Genomic DNA, 23884 nt, shown 5'->3' on the forward strand with positions numbered 1-23884 from the left:
ATAAACTAATCAAGCAATAGATAATTAATTGTATCAGCTAGATAAGAAGCCAGGTTGGTCCCAACTATCAAAAAGTGTAATATGGGCAGCAGAGTTAACAATTTCAAATACATCAGAAAATAGTCTTAACACTGCATGAAAAGAATAAATGCAATGTGCTTTTCAATGGCAGTACAAAAATTAAAGAAAAAATTGAAAAAAAATGTTTCTATTTCTACTGATGTTATATGACACCATATGTAACTTAGCAATAATTATTAAGGTGATAGGTGATAATCTTGATACTTTTCAACTGCAAAAACTTTCAAGTAACAATTTACATAATTTTATAAATATATTTAATTTTTATATGAAAAAGATACATCATTGAAAATTTCCAGGTTTGGAATCCCTTTATCTAATTGGATTTTCATTTACTTTTAACTATACCTTTAGAAAATAAACTTTTATAAGTAGCAAGTGATGAATGATGAATAATTACAAATAAATATTGAAAACAGCATCACATGCTATATTTTTTAGTAATTTTTTTATATTTTTTGTAATTAAATATAAATGTCATGATCTTGATTTTCTTTAAAATCTTTTGTTCACTTCGGTATACCGTTGGAGAATGATTTATCATGCTGTTATTAAAATAAATATATAATTTAGATATTGTTTGGCTTCCCAAATAAAATTTGGAAACTTATTTTTTCATAATCCTTTAGTCTAAAAGTCCAGGATCAGTGTTCTGGCCAGATAGATTTCTAGTGAGAACTCTCCATGACTTGTGGTTGGCTGCCTTCTTGCTATTTCCTTAATTTGGGGTGTCTTGTTTTTGTTTTTGTTTTTGTTTTTTGTGCATGTGCAGAGAGAAATTGCAAGAGTGAGCTTTGGTATCTCTTCTTATGAACACTAATCCAATTAGATTAAGGCTCCACCCTTATGACCACACTTAACCTTAACTACTTCCTCAGAGAAGCCAATTCCAAATACAGGCACACTGGGGTTAGGGCCTCAATTTTGGAGGGATACAAATATTCAATCCATAACGTATGTATTATCCTCTCTGAGTCATTTTGCCATTAATGTAGCCTAGAGTAGATAATTTGACGAGAAGTGAGCTCATTTGTCACATTGAAATCTTTAAATACTGACATACACAGTTTTGAAAATAATTTCTAGAGTTTAATGGTAGCTGCTTAAATTGAACTTATTCTATGTATCCATCCCTCAAAATATCTAAGCCTGAGAGCAATCCAAGTGCACACATGAATTATAACTCCAACAATAGTAGAGATACAACACCAAAAACTTAAAATTACCTGTATATGGAAAAATAACCTTAAATTATAGCAGAACTTCTAGTCGTTCTGCAAGGCAGATGAGGAAAGGGAGGCTTAAGAGGCTGTTTTTAAAGTGGGGGAGGGGATTAAGGTTGGAGAATGAATTCAAAAAGGCCAGAAAACCCACCTCCAGTAAGACAAAGATGAGGATTGAATGTCAGATGAAGATAATAGGACTTGGTAGGAGAAAAAAGCTTCAAAGTGCCCAGGAATGAAGGTGGCAGCCTGATAGAAACTTTTATTCTGGGGAATAATTAAATAAGTAGAAAAAGAATGACAATGAAGGATGTAGAGAATGTAAGCATCCTGCAAAAATATAAAAGAAATAGAATACAGGCCAAGCCATTCTCTTATTACCTACCATCAAATTGTTCAGTAAAGAAATTGTACTTCACTATAGTGACTGAAAAGAGACACCCTGAACATAAAAGACTGTCCTCAAGAAGTACAGGGACAGAAAAAAAGGAAACAGATTTCAGAGTAATCTACTTAAAAAGAAAGCAGAAAATTCAAATCATAGCATTTTTGTTGATGAAAACATGTAGAATATATAATATACATAACTATATATAATAGATAATGTATATTAATACTATGTATAATATAATGCATATGTATTCATGTATAATATAAAATATATAATATGCACAAAAGATGATATACAGAAAGATTATATGGCCACGTTTTAGTCACTGGATGTATAAAATCCATACAAAAATCACTTTTATTACTCAGCCATTAGAAACGACCAATACTCACCATTTGCTTCCACGTGGATGGACCTGGAGGGTATTATGCTGAGTGAAGTAAGTCAATCGGAGAAGGACAAACAGTGTATGTTCTCATTCATTTGGGGAATATAAATAATAGTGAAAGGGAATATAAGGGAAGGGAGAAGAAATGTGTGGGAGATATCAGAAAGGGAGACAGAACATAAAGACTCCTAACTCTGGGAAATGAACTAGGGGTGGTAGAAGGGGAGGAGGGCGGGGGATGGGGGTGAATGGGTGACGGGCACTGAGGGGGGCACTTGACGGGATGAGCACTGGGTGTTATTCTGTATGTTGGTAAATTGAACACCAATAAAAAATAAATTTATTATAAAAAATCACTTTTACACAACACACATTAATCTGTTCCTTATTTTAAGCATATATATGATAGAAGGATTTCCAGCTTTATGCATTGGGAATAAACTAATAAAAGTTAAAGTAAGTAAATAAAACCCGAGTGGAATTCTATACAAACTATTGAAGATAAAATTTCATTAGCTGAATTATGAGATGAATTAATCCCTCTACATCCAAGATATCAAGAAATTACTTAAAATACAAAAATAAATGTTACAACTCAAAATTATGCTACACTATAATAATCCTTACTGGTATTTTTAAGAACTCCTTGAAAGTGAGCCAACTTCTTAGTCAATAACAGCATCTTAAAAAATTCTATTTTACCTTTCATCCATTTCAACACTCTTGGCAGCTCTGCCTAAAGTTTTGTCATCTGTTTGCCTTCCAAAACAAAACACAAAAACGCTGGCTTTTCATCTTCCACTTTTAGGACTGTATCTCTTTTCCTTCCTATAGGCATGATAATACAGAACTACTTTTGAACTTGGCACTAAGCCCTCCTCCTTTCCTATCAATCCTAAATTCTGTCACTTTATCTTCTTTGCCCAAATTTTTCCTTTTTAAAACCTATACCTCCTCAAATCACTATCTAACTCAAAACAGACTTTTGGGGGGAGTTGGAAAAGGGGCAGTCAGGCAGAGGTATGGAGGGACGCAAAGTGGGAGCTGTTGACAAAGTAAGCACTGACAGAAACAGAACAGTAACTGACAGGAGAATGTTACCAAGACCTTATATGCTTTCTTTCTTTTGGAAAAAAAGGAATTAGCTGTGACTATTCACAGAAATGAGGTTCTCCTTCTATTTTACATGTAAGACATTAGCTTTGTCAGTGCTGAAGTAATTTTTATTATATCATATTAACTGAAATTAACTATGTCTAATAGTACCTAAATCTTACCTATCGACTAGGAGAGATCTATCATCCATTTCTTCAGGAATTTTCAGAAGTACAATTAACTAATAAATTGCATATTCTGTTGGAAATAACACAAGAACTGCAAAAAAAAAAAAAAAAAAAAAAAAAAAAAACAGCTAGAGCAAGGTCCTAAGGTGAGAGCTTCCCTAAAGTGTTCAAGGAAGAACAAGGACGTAATGAAGCTGGAATGAATGTGTGAATGGAAACACTAGAATAGGTCAGGGTTTAGGGTTTAGGTAGACAGTGTGATGGCTGTAGGCCATTGTGTGGACTTTGGCTTTTAGTCTCAGTGAGAAGGAGAATCATTGCAGCTCTAGCAGGACTGGCAAATTGGTATTAAAAAATCACTGTAATATTTTGAAAAGAAACTGAGAGGGTAGATCTCATAACCTGAGGATCTTGTTAAGAAACTGTTACAGTAACTCCAATCAGTAGATAGAGGTGACAACAATAGAGGTAGTAAACAGTGATTAGATAATGCATCTATTTTGAAGTTAATTAGGAGTAACAAATATTTCTTGACGTATGGTAAGTGGTATGGAAAAGAGCAGTTAAAAATGGCTCTATTTGCCTGTGCAACTGTACATTCCCATGGAGGTCATTAAGGGAGCATGTGAAATATGTTTTAGGAAGAAATCATAGGTTTAGTTTTGGATATGATAAATTTGAATGTCTATTTCAAAGTCTAGTCAGTTTGACATATGAGTATGAAGTTCAAGAGAGACATTTTGTCAAAGGATATAAATTTAGGAGTCAGCACATATATTGAGATATGGACTGGTTGAGATCAACTAAGGGAATGGAGACAGACCAAGACATGAGGGACCTCCAACAACAAAAGATCAGGAATATATATAATTTCTTTGCCAGAAGTCACCTTTAAGAGGCAGGAAGGAGGTGGGGTAAGTCGGGGCCAGAGGTTGTATATACTGGGCCTTGACCCTCTGAAGTGTGTGAGGTACAGTCTGCTGAATCACCACTTACAAACAGAAATCTGGTTATTGGATTATTCCTGCAAAATTGCTCTAATTAGGAGCTGCAAAACCTCAGAAGATATTGCATTGTATGAAACATATCTGGAGATTGTAGATGTAAAAGTTGTATGTCTTATAAATAAAGAATATAAAAAAGGCAGTAAAAAACCTTAGCAGGACCTTTTTCGCAGAAGATTGTTAGCCTACAGAAGTGATATCATACCAAGATAACTGAAATATTTTTCAATATTTCCCTAAAGAATTTTTTAAAATGGAGTCTTTTTCACCAGAATATGTGTTCTTGACGAGTGGGGAGTTATGACTGAATCTGAAACACATGGAATTTCACTACACAGTATGTTCCAGCATGTTGGTGAATTGAACTGAATTGAATTAATGAATTGATGAACACATTCAGAAATACTGCCTTCTAATTTGCATGGATGGATTATATCACTGAAAAAATTTATAAATAATCAAGGGTTGAATAAATTTCCTGTTTCATCTTTAAATGTGGATGCTACAATGGAAATTATCTTAAGTATACAAATACCATTAAATGAAGTCCCAGTGGGTAGAGTTCAAATATATTTCCCACTCATATAATGTTTTGAGAACATGATTTTATTGTTGGTGAAGTTTGGGAAAATGAATTGATTTGATACTAAAAAGCAAGGCATTCAAGCCCTAATTTATTAATTCAGTCCAGTTTATATTGGAAACAATTTGGGCATATGTTTGATTGAATAACTTTGATGTGTTAATGGAGCAACTTTGAATTACTTCATGATTATGTTACAAAATTAACTTTTTATTTAGGGCAATGACAAAGTCATAAAAATTCCTTTTCTAAGATAACATTTAGTTTTTTAATTCCTCATTAACCTTGACATGTTTTCATTTAATAAATAACTGTAACTTTTGACATATTAATTATAAGTATTCAAAGGATATTTCATGAAAATGCCTTATTATATTAGCATATTAGAAAGTATATATATAGAAAATACACAAAAATGAAACATATTGAGTAAAGGGGAGAATCCAAAAGGAAATAGAGGTAAAGTGAACACTTAAATAAAGTGAAGCCAAATGGGGAAATGGATGAAAGAGGGGGGAATAGGCTATATACTGTGTTGATGGCTGCCTGTAGTTCAAACAATCTGAACTGAAAATTGACTATTGGATTTTCCACAATAGAGGTAATTGTTGACCTTGACAAGAATAGTCTCTGTAGACTGATAAATTGGGTTTGAGAGCATGAAATGAGAGAAACTGGAGGAAGAATGTATTACAAAACCCACCCGGGTGGCTTTGTCAGTTAAGCGTCTGCCTTCAGCTCAGGTCATGGTCTCAGGGTCCTGCGATCAAGCCCCATGTCAGGTTCCCTTTTGGGTGGGGAGTCTGCTTCTCCCTCTCCCTCTGCTTCTGGCCCCTGCCCTTGTGTTCTCTTGCTTGCTTGCTTGCTCTCTGTCAAACAAATAAATAAAATCTAAAAACAAAACAAAGCAAACAAAAAACCTCACCCGAAGTGTGCTGAGTCAGAAAACAGCACAGTGACCGGATAATTTTTTTTTTTTTTTTTTTTTTTGTGACAGGAGCATGTTATCAAGAGCTTATACGCACTTACATGGTTATATGGTAGAAAATGAAATTTCCCTATTGTAGTAAAGATAAGGAAGAAGTCCTAAATCACTGTCTTTAAATAGGTAAGAGAAGATTGACTCTCTTGCACAAGTGGAGTTTTTTTCATTAGAGAATGGTAATGGCATGTGCAGCGAAAGGCTACAAAGCAGAGAACATGTTTGCCTATGGTGGTAACTGGATAGTTGTAGTTATTAGAGTCTGCAGAAATTCTTACGGCTTCAATTTTCTCAGTGAAGTAGGAAGAAAAGCAATTGGTGAGTGACAACAGTAAAACAGCTAATGTGGTTTGAGTGGAGAGGAGGAAGTATAAAATGATTATGTAGGATAGCTGTAGAGCTAATGGACTAGCAACTTTCTGTATGCCTGCTGTGCAGAAAGGATCCATGGGATGTCTATAGGCAAGAAATTAAAGAATTTTTAGTGTGGCTTCATGTTTTACTCCCACATTTTGCCAAAAGGATAGATAGGCACAGAATATGAGGATAGTAGCAGCAGTACTTCTCAAAATAACTCCACAATTTATAATTGATACTACTTGGTAAGCACTGTTTCAATCCTAGGTCTGAGGAAAACAAAGTGATCAAGGGCCACAGCAAGACTATTGACTTTGGTTTCATGTGAATTAATTCGCATTTCTGAGAAATGGGCAGAGGTTGAGAAAAACAAGACACTAACGATGGCATTTTAGATATTTGCCTGTGGAATCTCACAGCATATGTGCTTAGGTGACAGTAAGACGCAACTGTCTAGAGTCTAGGACTCAAGAAAGCATTATGCACTAGAAATGGAAATTGAAAAAATTTTAGCACATAGAGGCAATTTAATTGGGAAGAATTACATGATCCAAGAGGACTACCTAGAATTAGAAGACAATGACCTAGAATCAAACTTAGCAGAACATAATATTTACGAAATGTTCAGATAATAAGCAGGTAGCAGATGACACCAAATGGAACTCTCAAGAGCTAGGAGGGAAATTCTAAACACATAGGAAGTGATTGTTTAAAAATCAACATTAATGGGTGAAATAGATGGTCCAATGTGACCTAAAATGTATAGACTGTTCCAGGTCATTAGCATATTTGAAGCTTACTAAAAGTGCAAAATGTTAATTGCATGCATAGTATTGGTATTGGCCCCATGCAATTAACATTTTGCACATTCTAGCCATTTCTAGTGCTAATTTTCTAGCCATATTAATTTCTTCTAGTGCTAGAAGAAATTCTAGCCATTTCTGGTGCTAATTTTCTAGCCATATTAATAGCCAGATGCTATAATTAAAAAATAAAAAAATTAAATATTTAGATCCTTATTATTTGTGGAATGTTTAATGTATTAGATTTATTTTTAAGTGACATATTCCTTGAAAGGTTTAAGGAGATTTAATTTACTACTTGTTGCAGTTTTTTAAATTAAATTGTGAGATCTCAGATATAAATGTGGGATTACTAATATAATTTATTTTAATGAAGGTTGATATTTTATCAATATTTTTAGATCAAGGCTTACATGTACCTTTTTAACTTTCTGAAATTAAAGTGATCTTATTTGGAAAAAAAACAGATTTCTGCAATTTCCAAATGGAATAATAAATTGCTATTTTCAGATTTTGTATTCCTTCAAAGGGAAAATTACTATCATTCAATTTCATGCATCTAAAAGTTTTCCCACAAGTCCTAACATTTGTTGATATTTTTCAATGAAGTATGGATTTGATTCTCCTCTCAGTTTTGGTCTTCATTCGAGAACTTAAAATCTAAATTAAACTTTAAATAGTGAATACTTTCTGAAATAGTTCTGAGAAAGCTGAGTTCTTTTGCTTATTATTTTCTTAGGTCAGCTATGTTAAAGATATCTTACTTTTTAACTTTTTAATAGTTCACAGTTATAAGTCATAAGAAATAATGATGGAACAGACATTATAATCATAGCTAAAAATGAAAAGTTGGTTGTTTTTTATATTAGTTAGATTTAACTATTATTAGTTCATCATTACACAGAGCTTTACATCCAAGAATCCCTGGAATTAAGGTTATAGGACATTAATGAGAGGCCTGGGAAAGAAATGATACTTACTTGCAAACTCTGAAATAATATGCACATTCCACATACTTTTCTGTTAAATGAAATATTTAAGAGACAAATCAGGAGAAATCATGAGCTGCCATTTTTATGCCTATTAATCCTCACTCCTCACATTTTACTAAAAAGCACTTCTTTGAAACATTCTGATAGACCCAAGGAGGATTAAACCGCATTCATCCTTCTGTGTAACTTTAATAAAATAACCAGATTTAAAACTTGCAAATATTAAACACAAACAGAATTGAAAATCTTGACTTTGGAAGAGACTTGATGTAAAAAGTTTTAGATACAACTTTTCAGTTCTTTGAAAAGAGAGTGAGTGGATAAGTTTGTGGACATGAAATGAGGACTTCTATCAGAAAGGAGCAGGCTTTTATTGCTAGATAGACGCAGCAGAAGCTTAGAAAAGTGTGAATAAAGGGAATGAAATGCAATAAAATAAAATTTTACTCATTTCAATCCAGACTCTATTAGCAGGTATTTACATGTGCCATCATTTTATGTCTAATGAAATAAATGTTGAAGTTTCCTTGTGCCAAGGCATCACATACACAGACCTCAATGCTCATTATAGACTAATCAAATTTCTCTCTGAAGTTATTAAATTTCAGTTCAATCCCTAACTAAAACTACTCTCTTCAAATGGCAGGCAGGTACCTGACAAAAATTCAGTGGAGAATGAGAGAGAACAACTTCATGAACTAGCTTCCACCTAATTTCTCAATGTCATCCTAACAATATTATAATCATGAGTATATTTATATGTGGGAAAGTCCAGAGTGACATTACCAGAATTGGTAGTACTTGTATAATGTAAAAATAATTAAGTTTGTGTATTTATTAGATGCAGAGCTAAATTACGTATTAAATTATAAGGAATCTACAAAATAATTAAACACATTGTTTTTTCAAAAGTGGGTTTTTAATTATTGTTTAATATTCAATCAAAGAGAAAGATGCAACAAATATTGAATTATTTTAGAGATATTTTTGACAAACTTCTGAATTTATGTGCTCATATTGAATTAGGTTATTTTCACAAATGTCAATTTTGCATCAGTTGTCATCATTTATAGGACAATTTCTACATCAATTTTTTATCTGATATAGACATATCACAGTTCATGCTAAGAAAGCAATGTCTATAAACAATCTGTTGTTAATTTGAGTCCAATCTGTTTATCAAAGTGGACCAGAGTAGAAGTCTTACTTTCAAAGATTTGTCATTCTCCATTCCAACTTGATGTTTCTGTTACATTCCAATTCAGTTCATCAACTATTTCTTCCTACAGCTGGCTGGATTTTAGTCAGAAACCCAAAGAAATTTAAGGGAGCAGAATGGGAAATAATTGAAAAGGTATAGATAAAACATAGCAACAAAAGACTTAGAGAACTCCCTAATGAATGTTTGACATTTTCAAATTCCTTTATGATATTCATGAGAAAGATACAAATTATGCCACTAATTGATTGAAATAAATTCAGTGAAAAAACTAATCTATACTTAATATATAACCTGAAGGGAAGGTTTTGAATTATCAATGTTAAAATTTTCAAGTTTGAAAACTTTTAAGATTAAATAAAAAGCTTGTACTTAGATGTTTGGATTTGTATACCTTTTTGTCCCTGGAATTAATATTTCAAGAAAAGTAAATTTTAGTTAAATATTTGTAGGAATATTCACTAATGGCAAGTTCCACATTGCCATTAGTAAAAATCTTTAGCCTATCAAAAATATTGCAAATATATCTACCTATTGCATTCAATATATATCTCTGGGGGCATTAAAATAAATTAATTTGGGATGCCTGGTGGCTCAGCAGTTGAACATCTGCCTTCGGCTCAGGGTGTGATCCTAGAGTCCTGGGATGGAGTCCCACATTGGGCTCCCTGAATGGAGCCTGCTTCTCCTTCTGCCTATGTATGTCTCTGCCTCTCTCTCTGTCTCTCTCATGAATAAATAATATCTTTTAAAAAAATAATTCTTGTCACGAAAGATGGACAAAAATCTAATCTATTTATTTTTGTTCTCTTTATCATATTTTAAACAACTTTAAAAGATCCCTCTGGGCTAGTATTAATATAAATTATTTGAGGGCTTGCATTGAGGCTAATTCCCCTTCTGAATTTCAATCATTTCTTTCCTGAAATATGTTGAAATGACCTGAAAGTTTGTTTTCATAGCATGAAAAGACATAATTGTCCAACTTGAGTAAATTATAAGAAAAAAACAGGTTGTGTGTTGGTCTATACGCATAGAGTAATTTTTCTCTTAAAGTTTCTATGGGATTGTTTTGCAATTAATTACATATACCAATGAAGGCAGATGATAGAAAAGATTTACTACATGTTCTTGGGGAAAACTTTTATATTTGCACCAATAATGTATGGGCAAATTCTGTATTCTATATTCTCAGACTCCATTACTGATTTTTCATCTTTACTAATCCAATAGAATAAAAGTCATATCTCATTGTTTCAGTATCTTTCAAATGTACTTTAGCTTTTTAAATTTGCCTGTGAGAGAGTATATTTTTAAGCTTTTTTTTTTTTGGTTAGTTTTTCTATGAAGTTGTCTAAATTTCTGTAAGTTTTAAATACTTAAATTGTGTATATTATAATCATTGTCCTCTATTTTATGATTTTGAACAGGCCACAGCAACAGATTCAGGGAGAAGTGGGCACTTCTGGTGGAGTTAAACATTTTCTAATATCTACTAAGATATAAAATGCATACCCGACATATAGTTCAGCTAAACAAATGAGTTAGGTTTATAAAAAAAAAAAAAAAAACATGATTCTTAAAAACTGCTCAGATTTAACATACCAGCTTTGGTAACTGCATGCTGTTAGGAAATTCTTTTTTCTTTTTCCTTCAGTTTCATTATTATTTGTTTCGGTTGCATCTATTATTTGGTGTGTAGAAGTTGCTGGATGGGATGAGCTTGCATCAGGATGAGTAGTTATTATACATTTTCTTCATTCACCTTTGCATTTCATTTTATTTTGTGGTGAGCATGTTACTTTTAAAATTTTAAGAATTACAATTCTAGGTCTTACATGATCAAGTAACTATACTGCTAAATTCTATTTTTATGTATGTTGTATTTACAAGATACATATTTATTCAAATAATTTTAAAATCCAATGTATTGAGGTGCCTAGGTGGCTCAGTGGTTGAGCATCTGCCTTTGGCTCAGGTTGTGATCCTGGGGTCGAGTCCTGGATCGGGCTCCCTGAAGGGAATCTTCTTCTCCCTCTCCCTCTGCCTATGTCTCTGCCACTTTCTCTCTATCTCCCATGAATAAATAAATATATTTTTAAATCTAATGTATTGTAGATAATTCCTTTGCTTTATGGAAGTACTCCATTGGAATTATTTATCTTTATGACCTATTCAATGTTAGATAAATCTTTCAGAATATTCATTCAACATTTCTTCTGAGAATAGAAAGTATAATCAGTGCCTTATGTTGGTCTGGCATAGGTAAACAGTCAAGATTTAGATACCTAATTCCACCAGGAGAAAGGAGATGATACGTTAATAACTTGGTCAAATAAAGGTATGAGTATGCCAAAGTCTTCATCTGCCAAAAATCCTTATTGACCTTATTTTCACTCTCTGACAGTAAGGACCATCACTGTGTCCTTTTTTACCCTGTGTATTTTTTTTTATATATACAAAGATAAGTCTTTGTGAAATGTCATTCAAGCTAACCTCCATGAGATTATATATTTATTATATATGTTATGTTTCTATTACCTGCCTGTACATTCCTGCATCAGATTGATAATTTTAGAAACTCTGCCTAAAGCCAATGAAAGGCTTTCTATCTTTTTGTATGCATGATGACATAAACTCTAAACCTTCCTATATGGCAACACATATTTTATATTACTGAAGTATTCTTTTAAATTTATTCTCCTGGAAAAATGCCTCAAACTTTCATTATCTCATTAGATTTCTAGTCAAATCAAATAGATGCATTTCAAGCAATGCTTAAAAAGTACTACGTGCCAAAAATATGTCAGCTTTTTGCGAAGATGAACAGAATGAACCCTGTTATCCTCAGGTAATATAATTCACAAAGTAATGCATTATTATTTTAGATTTTGGCATGCACAGAACACTCAATTTGAATTAATGTATCAATAGGCTAATAATTTTGTGAAATTTTATAAAGATTCAAATCAATTAGAAAAATAAACCTAAGTCACATCAATAAGTGAAAGAGTTGTGTGCAATCAACAGACAAGAAATCTGGTTTATGGTATGAAAAACAAATTATAAGGAAGGCTCTACAATCATTAATTTTGTTTTTTTTTTAATTATCATTTCTATTAAATTGTAATATCCTACCTTATAAGTGTGTACCAGAAGAATGTTGGCAAATGTTCGACAACTTATAAATCCTGTATATGTTAATTGAATACAGATCTAAAAATTATAGAGAAATTTCTATTTTTCATTGAGGACTACTTTCAGCAATATACTAAGCAGCTAAGTTAATAATCCCATCATTCTCATGAGTTGAAATACAGCATTTTTTATCCTGAGAGGCAGTGGCAAATGGATTACCTTTATAATCTTTTCTAAAATAGAGTTTGCAATGTACTTGTTCATATCCATTAGAATTGTTTTTGGAACTTTAAAAAAAAAATAAACCCCAAGCATCATCATTTTATATTCCTCATGAATTAAAACCAGTCAACAAGTACTAGGAGCTGTATTTTGAATCCTTAGTATTGGAGGTATTTATACAATTATGCTTTAAATAGTAGTATTATTCTTAACTACAGAAATATTCTATTTAGCCCTATAGTGATAGGTTCAAAGTACTCAAATCTTGGCAGTATCTCGGAAATATGACACTTGTGCAACCACACACACTAGCTTTTGACATTTCTCATCTCTCACTTACAAAAATATTGAATTATTTAGTGAACAAGATGGTATTAGCATCTTTACACTTATTATTTTCACTTTGTAATTCAACAAGATCAGAATGCTAAATTTTGACTAACAGTTCTCTAAATAAAATTTTACTTCATGCATTTTTTGTTGCATGCTTTATTCAATACCAACACTGTTCCCAACGCTTTGTTAAAGATCTATAGAATAGCATGAAAAAGAATCATTAATAGTACAAAATTAATTTTCAGTGGTATAAAATTTCAAAAATAAAGACAAAAATAATGTAACTCATCATACACGCATACACAGAAGAGCAGGGACAGCTTGCTGTAGAATTAGAGAGCCTGTGGTGCCATAAACATAGGCTGATGGGCTTTGGCATGATCAGGAGAAGGCACTCAACTTGGTTTCAACATCAGAAGGGAGAGAGAAGAGTGGAGGGGACATCTTGTGTTTCTGAAAGCATGGCAAATTGTTGCTGTAGCATCAGAAAATTGTCAGTACCACAGACAGATATCAGAGGGAGCAAGAGACTGTAAGCTCTTGAAAAAGAAACTGGCAAACCTCTCCTTTTGGGAAATTACACGCATGAGCACAGAGAACCCCAAACTCCTCAAAATAGGTTTCAGAGGCCAACAGAATTTCTAGTTTGATTAGGAAAGTACTTACCGTACATTAAAAGCCAGTCTATAAAAACTGGAATAAATAACCATTTTTACAAATGCATAAAACACATACACATATCACAAAACACAATTAAAAAAATAGAGAAACATGACCCAAAGGGACAAAATAATCCAGAAACTAACTCCAACAAAATGAAGATCTTTGATTCCATGACAAAGAACTCAACAGTTTTAAAGAAGCTAAATGATCTAAAAAGAAAACAAGTCATCAATTACAAGGAAGCAAGAGAGAAAGGGACAGTGACCAATAAACAAAATGGCAATAAGTACATACTTATCAATAATTAAACATAAATGGTCTAAATGCTCTAATCAAAAGACACAGAGTGACAGAAAGAATAACACTCATCTACAGACTACCTACAAGAGACTACTGTTAGACCTAAAGGCACATACAGAGTGAAAATGAAGGGATGGAAATCATATACCGTAATTAATGGTATATGCAAATGGAAGGAGCAACAAGAAAAACACAGAGTAGCAATACTTACATTAGATAAAACAGAGTCATAAAGAAAAACTACAAGAAGAGATAAGGAAGAGCATTACATAATGATAAAGGGGTAAATCCAACAAGATGATACAACAATTGTAAATATCTCTGCACCTATCATTACAGCAACTATGTACATAAAGCAAATATTATCAGACATAAAAGGAGAAATTGACAGCAATGGTATGGGACTTTATATTCCATTTGCATAAATAGATAATCCAAGCAGTAGACTAATAGGAAACAGTGTCTTTAAGTGACACATTTTTCCAGATGAACTTAAGATATATACAGAATATTTCATTCAACAACAGAATAAACATTTTTTTTCAAATGCACATGGAATATTCTTCAGGAGAGGTCACATGATAAATTTATTGAGACTGGTTTTGTAGCCTAAGAACACTGAAATCTTTTTGTGCATCTTTTCTAACCACATAGTATGAAACTAGAAATCAATCACAAGGAAAAAATTGAACAAAATACAAACACATGGAGACTAAACATGCTGCTGTAACGAATACGTCAAAAAAAATAAAAGAGGAAATCAAAATCTACATGGAAACAAATGAAAATGAAAACTCAATGGTATAAAATCACGGTAACACTGCAAAAGCAGTTTTAAAAGGGAAATGTATAGCAATACAGGTCTATCCCAAGAAAGAAGGAAAATCTCAAACAAGTTACTCTTACACCTAAAAGAACTAGAAAAAAAAAAAAAAAAAAAAAAAAAACAAAGCCCAAGGTTAGGAAAAGGAAGGAAACAATAAAGATCAGAGCACGGGACACCTGGGTGGCTCAGCAGTTGAGCATCTGCTTTTGGCTCAGGGCATGGTACTGGAGTCCCAGGATTGAGTCCCACATCGGGCTCCCTTGAGGAGCCTGCTTCTCCCTCTGCCTATGTCTCAGCCTCTCTCTATGTGTCGCTCATGAATAAATAAGTGAAATCTTAAAAAAAAAATCAGAGCTGAAATAAAGAACAAAAAATAGAGAAAATAAATGAAAATGAGATTTGTTTCTTTAAAAGATAAACAAAATTGATAAAACTTTAGCCAAACTCTAGGAAAAAAGAAAAGACAAAATCAGAAATGAAAAATGAGAAGCAACCAATGAAACCACAGAAATACAAAGGATTATTAAAGAATACTACACAAAATTATATGCCAACAAATTAAACAACTTTAAATAAATGGATAAATTCCTAAAAACATACAATCAACCAAAACTGAATCAGGAAGAAATATAAAATCTGAACAGGCCAATTACTAGTAAAAAAATTGAATCAGTAATGAAAAATTCTTAGCCAAAAACGGTTCAGACCAGACAGGTTCACAGGTAAATTCTACCATTTATTATTTTTTTTTGAAGTCTTATTTTATTTTATTTTTTATTGTTTTTTTATAACAAATTTATTTTTTATTGGTGTTCATTTGCCAACATATAGAATAACACACAGTGCTCATCCCGTCAAGTGCCCCCCTCAATGCCCGTCACCCAGGCACCCAAACCCCCCACCCTCCTCCCCTTCCCCCACCCCTAGTTCGTTTCCCAGAGTTAGTAGTCTTCATGTTCTGTCTCCCTTTCTGATATTTCCTACCCATTTCTTCTCCCTTCCCTTCTATTCCCTTTCACTATTATTCATATTCCCCAAATGAATGACACCATATAATGTTTGTCATTCTCCGACTGACTTACTTCACTCAGCATAATACCCTCCAGTTCCATCCACGTTGAAGCAGATGGTGGGTATTTGTCATTTCTAATGCCTGAGGAATATTCCCTTGTATACATAAACCACATCTTCTTTATCCATTCATCTTTCGATGGACACCGAGGCTCCTTCCACAGTTTGGCTACTGTGGACATGGCTGCTAGAAACATCGGGGTGCAGGTGCCCGGCGTTTCATTGCATCTGTATCTTTGGTGTAAATCCCCAGCAGTGCAATTGCTGGGTCATAGGGCAGGTCTATTTTTAACTCTTTGAGGAACCTCCACACAGTTTTCCAGAGTGGCTGCACCAGTTCACATTCCCACCAACAGTGCAAGAGGTTCCCTTTTCTCCGCATCCTCTCCAACATTTGGGGTTTCCTGCCTTGTTAATTTTCCCCATTCTCACTGGTGTGAGGTGGTATCTCATTGTGGTTTTGATTTGTATTTCCCTGTTGGCCAGTGATGTGGAGCATTTTCTCACCTGCTTGTTGGCCATGCCTATGTCTTCCTCTGTGACATTTCTCTTCATGTCTTTTGCCCATTTCATGACTGGATTGTTTGTTTCTTTGCTGTTGAGTTTAATAAGTTCTTTATAGATCTTGGAAACTAGCCCTTTATCTGATACGTCATTTGCAAATATCTTCTCCCATTCTGTAGGTTGTCTTTGAGTTTTGTTGACTGTATCCTTTGCTGTACAAAAGCTTCTTATCTTGATGAAGTCCCAATAGTTCATTTTTGCTTTTGTTTCTTTTGCCTTCGTGGATGTATCTTGCAAGAAGTTACTGCGGCAAAGTTCAAAAAGGGTGTTGCCTGTGTTCTCCTCTAGGATTTTGATGGAATCTTGTCTCACATTTATATCTTTCATCCATTTTGAGTTTATCTTTGTGTCTGGTGTAAGAGAGTGGTCTAGTTTCATTCTTCTGCATGTGGATGTCCAATTTTCCCAGCACCATTTATTGAAGAGACTGTCTTTCTTCCAGTGGATCGTCTTTCCTCCTTTGTCGAATATTAGTTGACCATAAAGTTCAGGGTCCATTTCTGGGTTCTCTATTCTGTTCCATTGGTCTATGTGTCTGTTTTTGTGCCAGTACCACACTGTCTTGATGACCACAGCTTTGTAGTACAACCTGAAATCTGGCATTCTGATGCCCCCAGCTATGGTTTTCTTTTTTAAAATTCCCCTGGCTATTAGGGGTCTTTTCCGATTCCACACAAATCTTAAGATAATTTGTTCTAACTCTCTGAAGAAAGTCCATGGTATTTTGATAGGGATTGCATTAAACGTGTAAATTGCCCTTGGTAACATTGACATTTTCACAATATTAATTCTGCCAATCCATGAGCATGGAACATTTTTCCATCTCTTTGTGTCTTCCTCAATTTCTTTCAGAAGTGTTCTATAGTTTTTAGGGTATAGATCCTTGACGTCTTTGGTTATGTTTATTCCTGGGCCTCTTATGCTTTTGGGTGCAATTGCAAATGGGATTGACTCCTTAATTTCTCTTTCTTCAGTCTCAATTTTAGTGTGTAAAAATGCCACTGACTTCTGGGCATTGATTTTGTATCCTGCACACTGCCAAATTGTATGAGTTTTAGCAATCTTGGGGTGGAGTCTTTTGGGTTTTCTATGTAGAGTATCATGTCATCGGCGAAGAGGGAGAGTTTGACTTCTTCTTTGCCAATTTGAATGCCTTTAATGTCTTTTTTTTTCCTTTAATGTCTTTTTGTTGTCTGCTGAGGCTAGGACTTCTAGTACTATGTTGAATAGCAGTGGTGAAAGTGGACATACCTGTATTGTTCCTGATCTTAGGGGAAAGGCTCCTAGTGCTTCCCATTGAGAATGATATTTGCTGTGGGTTTTTCATAGATGGCTTTTAAGATGTTGAGGAATGTTCCCTCTATCCCTACACTCTGAAGAGTTTTGATCAGGAATGGATGCTGAATTTGGTCAAATGCTTTCTCCATATCTATTTTTTTTAATTTTTATTTATTTATGATAGTCAGAGAGAGAGAGAGGCAGAGACACAGGCAGAGGGAGAAGCAGGCTCCATGCACCGGGAGCCCGATGTGGGATTCAATCCCGGGTCTCCAGGATCGCGCCCTGGGCCAAAGGGAGAGGCCAAACCGCTGCGCCACCCAGGGATCCCTCTCCATATCTATTGAGAGGATCATATGGTTCTTGGTTTTTCTCTTGCTGATATGATTAATCAAATTGATTGTTTTACGAGTGTTGAACCATCCTTGCATCCCGAGAATAAATCCTACTTGGTCATGGTGAATAATTTTCTTAATGTATTATTGTATCCTATTGGCTAGTATCTTGTTGAGAATTTTTGCATTCATGTTCATCAGGGATATTGGTCTGTAATTCTCCTTTTTGGTGGGGTCTTTGGTTTTGGAATTAAGATGATTATGCTAGCCTCATAGAACAAATTTGGAAGTACTCCATCTCTTTCTATCTTTCCAAACAGCTTTAGCAGAATAGGTATGGTTTCTTCTTTAAACGTTTGATAGAATTCCCCAGGGAAGCCATCTGGCCCTGGACTTTTGTGTCTTGGGAGGTTTTTGATGACTGCTTCAATTTCCTCCCTGTTTTGACCTGTTCAGGTTTTCTATTTCTTCCTAATCCAGTTTTGGTAATTTGTGGCTTTTCAGAAATGCATCCATTTCTTCTAGATTGCCTAATTTATGGGCATATAGCTGTTCATAATATGTTTTTAAAATCGTTTGTATTTCCTTGGTGTTGGTAGTGATCTCTCCTTTCTCATTCATGATTTTATTAATTTGAGTCTTCTCTCTCTTCTTTTTAATAAGGCTGGCTAATGGTTTATCTATTTCATTAATTCTTTCAAAGAACCAACTCCTGGTTCTGTTGGTCTGTTCCACAGTTCTTCTGGTCTCGATTTCATTGAGTTCTGCTCGAATCTTTATTAACTCTCTTCTTCCTCTGGGTGTAGGATCTATTTGCTGTTTTTTCTCTAGCTCCTTTAGGTGTAAGGTTAGTTTTTGTTTTGGAGTCCTTTCCAGTTTTTGGATGGCTGCTTGTATTGCGATGTATTTCCCCCTCAGGACTACTTTTGCTGTATCCCAAAGATTTTGAACAGTTGTATCTTCATTCTCATTAGTTTCCATGAATCTTTTTAATTCTTCCTTAATTTCCTGGTTGACCTCCATGTGTTTGAAGTCCTTAAAAACTTCTTGTTGTGATTTAGTTCTAATTTCAAGGCGTTATGGTCTGAGAATATGGAGGGGACAATCCCAATCTTTTGGTATCCGTTAAGACCTGATTTGTGACCTAGTATGTGGTCTATTCTGGAGAAAGTTCCATGTGCACTTGAGAAGAATGTGCATTCAACTGAGTTTGGATGTAAAGTTCTGTAGATATCTGTGAAATCCATCTGGTCCAGTGTATCATTTAAAGCTCTCGTTTCTTTAGAGATGTTGTGTTTAGAAGATCTATCGAGTGTAGGAAGCGCTAGATTGAAGTCACCAAGTATAAGTGTAAGTATGTCTTAACTTTGGTTATTAATTGATATATTTGATATCTCCCACACTCGGGGCATATATATTGAGGACTGTTAAGTCCTCTTGTTGGATAGATCCTTTAAGTAGGATATAGTGTCCCTCTTCATCTCTCACTACAGTCTTCGGGGTAAATTTTAGTTTATCTGATATAAGGATGGCTACCCCTGCTTTCTTTTGAGGACCATTTGAATGGTAAATGGTTCTCCAACCTTTTATTTTCAGGCTGTAGGTGTCCTTCTGTCTAAAATGAGTCTCTTGTAGACAGCAAATAGATGGGTCCTGCTTTTTTATCCAGTCTGACACCCTGCGCCTTTTGATGGGGTCATTAAGCCCATTCATGTTCAGAGTTACTATTGAAAGATATGAGTTTCGTGTCATCATGATATCTATTCAGTCCTGTTTTTGTGGATTGTTCCATTGGACTTCTTCTTAAAGGTGGATTTTGAGAGTCCCCCTTAAAATTTCTTGCAGAGCTGGTTTGGAGGTCACATATTCTTTCAGTTCCTGCCTGTCTTGGAAGCTCTTTACCTCTCCTTCCATTCTGAATGAGAGCCTTGCTGGATAAAGTATTCTTGGTTGCATGTTCTTCTCATTTAGGACCCTGAATATATCCTGCCAGCCCTTTCTGGCCTGCCAGGTCTCTGTGGAGAGGTCTGCTGTTACCCTAATACTCCTCCCCATAAAAGTCAGGGATTTCTTGTCTCTTGCTGCTTTAAGGATCTTCTCTTTATCTTTGGAATTTGCAAGCTTAACTATTAAATGTCGAGGTGTTGAACGGTTTTTATTGATTTTAGGGGGGGATCTATTTCCGGATCTGAATGCATGTTTCCCTTCCCAGATTAGGAAAGTTTTCAGCTAGGATTTACTCAAATACATATTCTGGCCCTCTGTCCCTTTCAGCACCTTCGGGAACTCCAATTAAACGTAGGTTTTTTTCTTCCTCAGGCTGTCATTTATTTCCCTTAATCTAATCTCATTGTCTTTTAATTGTTTGTCTCTTTTTTCCTCAGTTTCCCTCTTTGCCATCAACTTGTCTTCTATGTCACTCACTCATTCTTCCACCTCATTAACCCTCGTCATTAAGACTTCTAGTTTGGATTGCATCTCATTCAATTGATTTTTAATTTCTGCTTGATTGGATCCAAATTCTGCAGTCATGAAGTCTCTTGAGTTCTTTATGCTTTTTTTTAGAGCCACCAGTAGCTTTATAATCGTGCTTCTGAATTGGCTTTCTGACATTGAATTGTAATCCAAATTTTGTAACTGTGTGGGAGAGAGGACTGTTTCTGATTCTTTCTTTTGAGGTGAGGTTTTCCTTCTGTCATTTTGCTCAGTGAGGAGTGGCCAAAAACAAGTTGTATTGGGAAAAGGAGAAAAAGAGAGGAGAGAAAGAAGGAAAGAAAAGAGAAAAAGAAAAAAAGAAAAAAGAAAAAAAGAGAAGAAAAGAGAAAGAAAAAGAAAGAAAAGAAAGAAAAGGGGTGGGGGAAGCAAACAAATCAAAAAGCAAAAAACAAAAACAAACAAACAAACAAAAAAAACCACGGGGGAGTATCCTCTGATTCTGTATACTGTAAGTAAGTCCCTTGACTTCCCCTGGAACTTTCCAATGCTGCTTGGTCAATAATTTGTTTTTTCCCCTGTCCGTCTAGCTGCTCTTCTGGGGGAGGGGCCTGTTGTTCTGATTTTCAGGTGTTAGCACTTGGGGGAGCTGCTCTGCCCCCTGCCTGGTGCAGAGCTCAGTGAGTAATGTTTATCCTGTTTATCCGGTGAGGCCACTGTGAGGCTCAGTGGGGGTTGTTTACCCTGTAAGGTCCCAGGAGGAACAACCACAGGGGCTGCGGCCAGCTCTGCAGCCCTGGAGTCAGCTCCCGCAGTAACTACTGAGCTCTCCGTCTGCAGCGGCCTGGATGCTCCGGGGGCGGGGTCGCTGATCTGCTCAGCTCAGGACAGGAGTGTCCTTGCTGTCCTGTACCCTCCTGGCCTCTGTCTGTCCCAGGGGGAGGCCGGATCCTGGGCTGTGTCCCGGTGCCCTGTGCTCCCGGGCCTGTGCTGTTGGATTCGCCCTCCCACCTCGCAGCCCCCCCTCTCTGTGGAGCCGCCTCCCGAGCCCCTCCAAGCTGCTCCCGGGTCCAGCCGTGTGCATTCTGCAGCCCTTTAGGGAGGTCGGCTGTGGGGGGTCGGGCTCTCTCCAGGGCGCAGGTGTCTGTTATGTCCCAGGGAGCCTGAGGGCATCCCCACCCTTCCTGGGGTCCTGCTCTAACTCCCTGCTAGCGCCTTTCCTCCCGGGAAGGTTGGTGAAGCTCTCACTTCTCTGGGATGGGGCTCTCCTGTCCTGGGGGCACTCGCCCCGGCCTTAGCCTGGCTCCTGGTGGGGCCCCTCCCCCTTGGGTGCCTTTTGTTTCTTTATTTCTTTTTTCCCCCATCTTCCTACCTTGCTAGAAACGTGAATCTTCTCACTGTAGCATTACAGCTATTCTCTCTTTAAATCTCAGGCCGAATTCGTAGATTTTCAGGATGGTTTGAAGGTTATCTAGGTAATTTGGTGGGGACAGGTAACTTCGGGATCCTACTCTTCTGCCATTTTGCCCCTCCTCCACTCTATCAAACATTTAAAAGAAGAGTTTATACCTATTCTACTCAAACTATTGCAAAATAAAAAAGAAAGGAACACTTCCAAAAATATTTTATGAAGTCAGCATTATCCTGACACCAAAAACAATGACAATATAGAAAAAGAGAACTAAAGAGCCAATATGTCTGGTGCGTACAAATGCAAATAAATATCTTCAACACATCACATTCACTCAAGTAGGATTTAGTCCAAGCATGCAAATATGGTTCAACATTTGCAAATTAATCAACATGATATGCATAGTAACACAATTTATAAAAATCATATGATGTATCTCAATAAATCCAGAAAAAAACATTTCACAAAATTCAACATCTGTTCAGGGAAAAACAAAACAAAAACAAAAACAAAATGCCTCTCAACAAAGTGGGTTTATTTATACTTGAATATAATAAAAGCTGTATATGAAAAATCCACAGCTAACATACATCATATTCAATGATGAAAAACTGAAAGCCATTCCTCTAATATCAGGAATAAGATACAGGTTTCTACTCTCAGCACTTTTATTCAATATAGTAATATAGAAGTCCTGGTCATAGAAATGAGACAAGAAATAAAAAGCATCCAAGTGGATAAGAAAAAATCTTAAACTGATATTATTTGCAGAAGGTATGATACTATACAAAGAAAACACTAAAGACTGCAACAAATAACTATTAGCAGTAATAAATTCAGTAAAGTTGCAGGATACAAAATACTGTATTTTAATACACTAATAATTACATAGCAGAAAGACAAATTAAGAAAAAAATAATTTATAATCGCATCAAAAAGAATAAAATACTTAACAATAAACTTAACCAAAGAGGTAAAAAAACCTATACTCTGAAAACTGTAAAACACTGATCAATGAAACTGAAGATAACACAAATAAATGTAAAGATACTCCACACTCATGGTTTGGAAAAGTATTGAAAAATGTCCATTCTACCCAAAGCAATCTACAGAGTAACTGCAATCCCTATTCAAAATATCAAAAAAAAATTCACAAAATTAAAATAGTCTTGAGATATACAGAATCACAAAAGACCCCAAATATTCAAAACATACCTGAAAAAAAAAGTTGGAGGTATCAAAATCCCAGATTTTAATATATACTACAAAAGCTATAGTTATCAAAACACTATGATAGTGGCAAAAAATGGACACATAGATCACTAGAACAGAAGAGAGAGACCAGGAATAACCCAAGCTTAATCTATGACAAATGAGGCAACTCATTTCCCAACAATGGAGGGAAAACTCTCTTCAATAGATGGTGCTATAGGAGGACTGAAAAGCTATATTCAGAAACATGAAACTAGAGCACTTTGTTACACCATACAAATATAAATTCACAATGGATTAAAGACTTAAATGTAAGACCTGAAACAATAAAACTCCCCCGAAGAAAACATAGGCAGTAATTTCTTGGGCATAGGATTTAGCAACATTTCCCTAAGTCTCCTCAGGCAAGGGAAACAAAAACAAAAATAAACTATTGTGATTACACAAAACTGAAAAGATTTTGAATAGCAAAGGAAGCCATGCATTACAAAAAGACAGTCTACTGAATGGGAAAAGATATTTGCAAGTTATATATCCAGTAGGGGATTGATATCCAAAATACATAGAGAACTTATACAATTCAACACACACATACACACAAATAATCCTATTATAAATGGGCAAAATATTTTTTTTCTAAAACAACATACAGATGGCCAACTGAAACAAGAAAATATGCTCAACATTACTAATCATCTGGGAAATGAAAATCAAAACCACAGTGATATATCATCTTACACCTCTTACAATGGCTAGTATCAAAATATAAGAAATAATTGTTGTAGATAC

General features: G+C 35.0%; 1 pseudogene; it reads left to right on the forward strand.

Annotated features, from left to right (window-relative positions):
* Positions 1-6117: 6117 nt before the first annotated feature.
* The window catches only part of LOC129521169 (KAT8 regulatory NSL complex subunit 3-like), a 69029-nt pseudogene continuing 51262 nt past the window's right edge, over positions 6118-23884 (forward strand).

Source organism: Nyctereutes procyonoides, unplaced genomic scaffold (genome assembly GCF_905146905.1).
Source record: "Nyctereutes procyonoides isolate TBG_1078 unplaced genomic scaffold, NYPRO_anot_genome, whole genome shotgun sequence".
In the NCBI taxonomy this organism is placed as follows: domain Eukaryota; kingdom Metazoa; phylum Chordata; class Mammalia; order Carnivora; family Canidae; genus Nyctereutes; species Nyctereutes procyonoides.